The sequence below is a fragment of the Helianthus annuus genome, chromosome 8 (genome assembly GCF_002127325.2).
Source record: "Helianthus annuus cultivar XRQ/B chromosome 8, HanXRQr2.0-SUNRISE, whole genome shotgun sequence".
Taxonomy (NCBI): Eukaryota; Viridiplantae; Streptophyta; class Magnoliopsida; order Asterales; family Asteraceae; genus Helianthus; species Helianthus annuus.
Genome location: NC_035440.2, coordinates 124,839,624 through 124,845,623, shown reverse-complemented (window position 1 = coordinate 124,845,623; position 6,000 = coordinate 124,839,624).

The following is a 6,000-nucleotide window of genomic DNA, read 5'->3' as shown; positions in this document are numbered from 1 at the left end:
TGAAGCTGTGTAACTGACTTTAAACCTTGTTTTAACATACGAGGGGCTGCACCAACAAGTTTTCATGCATAGGGGGCACTTGTCTTGATCTGGGAACATCAGTAGACCTCCTTGGCATGATCTTGTTGCATCATTTTGGCTATATAAGCTTCCTCTTGTTGCAACACTTTGTTCATTCATTTGCAAAGTTCACAAGACTCACTTCTGGAGCTCTCTGGTCATCAAGCAAGCTTTTTTAAGATCCCTAGTCGTGTTTAGGACTCTTGTAAGTGTCCTTAACCTTTCCTAATTTAGATTAGCTTAGTGAATTAGCTAAAAGTCAAACCATCGTAATTAAGATTTGACTTCGAGATTACTCATAATTTGTCCAGTCAAATCTCGAATTAAAAATACCTATGAGTGGGTAATTATGTGGGTAATAAACCATTAAAAGGGTACTCTCTGATTCCCACTCTAACTAGGTCAATTGTCGGGTCAAAGTTAACTTTAAAAAGTCAACAGAAAGCTTATTTTCAAATTAAGGCATAATTAGCAATGTAGAACCCATACAACCTGTTTTATCATTAATATAACTTGGTAATTAATGTAAGAACATGTCTAAACATGTTCACCCCGACAATTTTCAGTTTAGGCTCGGTTCGGGACCGAAAGTCGCATAGTTTGACTTCTGCTTTGACTTTCAGTTCTGACCCGTTTAAGCATGATTTAGGAATGCCTTAGAGCTTTATTAGGACCAAGTTATCTACAAGTATAACCCTCTGAGATTATACAACTTGGTTCATTAGTTATTCGATTCATATGCATGTTTCCGTTAAATGTTTAAATGTTGACTATTATGCCCTTGTCACCTTAAAATATGATTTTTGAAAAAGTAAAAGAGTAGAAAGCTTCATTACTAATTTATAGACTAGTCCCTGAAATTTGACATCAGTTTGAGGTCTAGATTAGGAGTTATGCTCATTAGCGTAAATAAGAAGCTTTTTAGTAATTAAATGGCATAATTAGCATATAGCCAATCTAAACCCAATTTTTGATCTCAAACTTTTTACCTACTGATATAAAATAATATTTTGGGATTTTTGGAGATTTTTATTTATTTTAGGCTGAGCATAACTTAGAGTTCTAAGCTTGATTCGGTAATTGTCGGTTTTGCCCTTTTGGGCTATAAAATGAGTTTTACAAATCCTTTTGATACCAAACCTTTTTCTACTGATCTAATATGATAAAATAAATATTTTGAGCCTTCTGGAATAATAAAAATATCAGCTTTCCTTTGAAAACCAGAAAATGGCTCCAAACCGCCTTTTTAAGCGTTTTTAACGCATAGTATGTATTAAAACTACTTTAAACGTATAAGGTTTGATGCCTACTGATATTTTCAGTAAATTTTTATATTTTAATAGTAAGCAAAAGTTTTAAACTCAGATTTCCAGTTTTGACCTTTTAGGCTTATGTGAAATTACCAAAATGCCCCTACGGTGCATAGTATGGTTATAATTAATAAATTTCACATATATATGATATCCTACTGTTATAACTTATTAAATTAAGTATATTTACCGGTTAAATCAGATCTGTAATCCAGATTACTATTTAAACTCTTTTATAACCTTTAAGATAACCAAAATGCCCTTACGGGGCATAGTTTGAGTTTAAAATCATTTTGGGCATAATAGAAGATATCTTACTGATGTCACAACATATTTAAGTCATTTTAACTTGGGAAACCTGTATGTGACTCTTATGGTTACCCGTTGCCCATTAGTCGCGTTCGGTTCGGTTTATGTGACTAGTTTACATAAATTAACCAAAACGGGTCAAACCTTATCATTTTTGTCTCAAAATCCAGAATGTGTTTAGTTTACCTATATTATACAAGTCCTCAAACTTGTCAGGCCTAAATCAGACTCTTTTCCGGTCTTCGCGTATTCATGCGTTTAAACCGTATTTTTCCTTTAAAACTAACCGGTCTAAGCTTAGGCTAAATAAAGACCCGTCAGGAATCTAATAGGTTATTATAAACCTTCGTTCCAGAATAGGAGACCCGGTAAAAGCTACTTGCACTTGCTTATTGTGATTATTACTTGCAAAGGTAAATACTTTTAACTTATTTTCCCTATACGGGCTTGGGGTACGGTATATAAAATACCGCTTGGTCGGGCATTGAATTGTTGATCATATGAAGGTTAATTTATTGAAATGACCTGTTTAAATTGTTTTGTTTGCTTAAAGCCTTTGGGGGGTTAATGACCATGTCCCGGATATCCTTGGCATCATTCATAGAAATGGCCACGACCTTAGCACGGGGTGTAGGCGTACACCTGCCAATGCATATATATAAATAATGAATAACTCGTCGCGGGACTATGTCATGTGGTGTGTCTATTAATCTTTAACCCGGTGTTCAGCCCGGGCTACTGAACGTATAACAAACATGTAATTCTTTTACAAATTTATATACAAATAATTATCCCAAGTTATAAAAAGTTTTGTGCCATGTGCATTCAAATAAATTTTTAAACATTTTCAAAATGAGTAAGTTAAATTGTATTTACCAGTGCAAACTGACGTATTTTTCCAAAAAGGCTAAGTGCAGATACTACTCGTAATAGGCTGGTCTCTCCTAGCATCAAATAGAAGTCTCGCAAGCTTAGATGCCTGAAGTCTGTTGAACAAAGTTTCCTCTTTTTTTTTTGATCCGCCAATGGATCTGTTTCAACTGTTTGTGATACTTAATATTACAATTTTATTCGGTTGAAATAAATCTATCTTTTTGCTTCCGCTGTGCATTTAAATTCGTGTTGTTTGACTATGATGATATCAACTACGTCACGATACTCCCCACCGGGCCCACCGGTGATACGTGGAAATATTGGGGTGTGACATTTTTTGGTTAAGAAGCATGGCTACGGGATTTTACAAACTATAACCCACTTGATTTGAGTTGGTTAATTATGTTGCAATACACTTTTCAAAACAAGGTTTGTATTTTGACTCTTGTAGTCTAATAAAGTACTGCAACATATAAACGAGCCATGATTCCAACACCCTTATAAAACCTATGTACTCGCCAGCATTTCTTTGCTGACTTTGTTTTTACATATGTTTCAGGTATTGTTGCTTGATGTGATTTCTAGGATGCATGCGTGACATAGGATCTGGACAAGGCCTTAGTGACATAATAAAAATGATAGTCGATATTTAACTTGTTTGTTTTGTGTCAAGACAATGTAATGTTTAATACTATCAATAAAACGAAACTATTTTTGTATCCATGGTTGTGAAACAATAACTTCTGTTGCAACACTCCCCGACGTTTCCGCCATGGTTTGTTGTCCTAACGTGGTCGGGGTGTGACAGAAGAAGTTGGTATCAGAGCCAATGGTTATAGGGAATTAGGTTATTAGTAATGCTTTGACCTAGACTATAACTTTTAGGACCGCCAACGCAAGTTTACTTGCGTTTAGATTTTAAAACAAAACCGTCACCTATCCTTAGGTGATAACCACAATGAGAACGCTAAGATCGAATCCGCTTTGAAAACTAATCATCTGTTCTAGGATGATTGATTACTAGGTTTTGAACCCTCTGTTATAAGGTTTTGAACCCTTCCAGTTTGACTCATGCTTGGCATGGTGCCTTCTGGGTTTTCAAAGTCTCGTCAAAGTTTGGGCCAAAATAATGTGAACACGTGCAAACTGGAAGAGTGAGTGTCTGTACCCTGAGTTTTCTGTCTAAGGCTAGAGTGTTCGTATAAATCCACATAATCGGACCAGTCAATCTTACCTGGGAACTCTTGGGGTGAGTGTTCACTTATAGGCGAGCATGTCTTCGGCGATACATTATATTGACCCATTTACTTTGATTAGTCACTCTGTGTTGTTTGTTTGTTCGAGGTAACGAACAAATGATCACCTTTCTAGTGCTTTGACGGTATTTTCAATACCTCTTTTGCTTTTCAACCTCACTCGTTTCTCTTGTTTCCTTATTAGACAATGCCTCCTCGACGTGAAGCACAATCTTTCACTATTGAAGAAATCGCAGCCTTGGTTTCTCAGTAAGTGGCTGTTGTGCTTCCAGGCGTTGTGACCCAAATCCACAAGATACACAACAACAATAATAACAACAACAATGCGCCGTGTAACTTCAAGAGCTTCAATTCTGCTAAGCCGCTAAAGTTTTCTGGGTCGCAAGGAGCAACTGCGCTCCTGCAGTGGTTTGAGAGTATCGAGAGCACATTCAGACATGTGCAGTGTCCGAATGCACGTAAGGTTGAATTTGCTTCAAGCGTGTTTGAGAAGCGAGCGCTTACCTGGTGGAATGGTATTATGCGCGATAGGGGTGCTGAAGTGGCGTTGGCACAAACATGGGAATTTGCTCCGGGCTCTCATGGTTAAAGAGTTTTGTCCCCGTCACGAAATTCGAGCTTTGGAACGAGAGTTTGATGATCTAAAGCAAGATGGGGGTGAACACCGTGCCTATATGGATCGTTTTGAGGAACTTAGTTTGTTGTGTCCCACCATGGTTACCCCTCTAGAGAAAGCAATCGAGAGATATATCGATGGCTTACCCGATTCCATTCAAGATATTGTGACCGGCGTTAATCCTACTACCGTCCATCACGCAATCGAGTTGTCTGCTACCCTGACTGAGTCTCAAGTCAGGAAGGCTAAACTTACCCGTAAGGGGGACAAGAAGAAGTCGGTTGATTCTGGGAAGAACAATGATAAGGGTAAGGGTAAGAAAGGTGAGACGTCAAATAAATCGAGGAAGCGAAAGTATGCTCAGAATTTTGCTGTTACAACACAGACTGCTCAGAACCCGCAGAACCCACCGGCTCAGCCACCTGCGAAAAAGGTGTATGCTGGTACCGCACCTCATTGTGCACGCTGCAATGGTGATCACGTTGCACAGCAAGCTTGCAAGCAATGCACAACGTGTGGAAAACTTGGGCATTTGGCCAATATTTGTCGTCTGGGACAAAATCAGGTTGCTCAGGTTCAAGCTCCGGTTCAGGGGAATGCTGTGAGATTCCCACCGAGTTCATGTTTCAACTGTGGAAAGTTTGGTCACTTCCGCAACAACTGTCCAAGACAGGTGAATGCAAACGCGAATGCTAATGCAAACCCGAATGCGAACGTCAACGCCAATGTGAATCCAGCACGTGGACGAGTGTATAACATCAATGAGGCAATCAATGATGCAGCAGTGAATGAATAGTATTTTGTAATTCCTCTGGTTGTTATCTTTTAACATTTAAAGATAATGCGGTTGTTATATATGTAGGATCGTATTCTGACCCGAATGAGTCGTTCAGAGGAGTTTTACTCTGTTTCAGGTGCGGAAAACAAGAAACAGAGATAGAAACAGCTGATTCTTCACTTAAACTGCTAATTGTATTGATTAGAACTCAATTACACGCAGTCTTCACACCGGCAGCACCTCGGTATGGAAATCGTACAACACACACATCTAATTTCGCTCAGGACCCTATATATAGGGTCCTGATTTCGCCCCAAATACACCATGTACACATGAGCGAAATCACTAAAGTGATTTCGGGCGAAACCCCTAACCTGATGCCCTATGAGCGAAATCAGCCTCTAAGATACATATATTCTCCTATTTTCTCGTAAAACGTGCCCTAATCTATACAATGCAATTTAAGACTCGATACAAGACGAATTCGACAGATGCATGCACCAACAATATAAATAAAAATTTGTGGTTTTTATTTTTTTTGAACCAATGCAATTGTATGAATGTTTGATGCAACCTTATGATGTCAATACAAAAATAAACTACTCGTGTGGTTCTGTCATTTTTATGATCACTTGTGATCTTCCCAAGAACCTTAAACGCTCGTTTCTTTTAAGAAACAAAAGCCCAAAGTTATTTGAGAAAAGGATATGTTGCTTTCCTAGCACCTGTCACCAAGGAGAAGGACAAGAGTAAGTATTCAGGATATTCCGATTGTTCGGGATTATCCAGAGGTGTTTC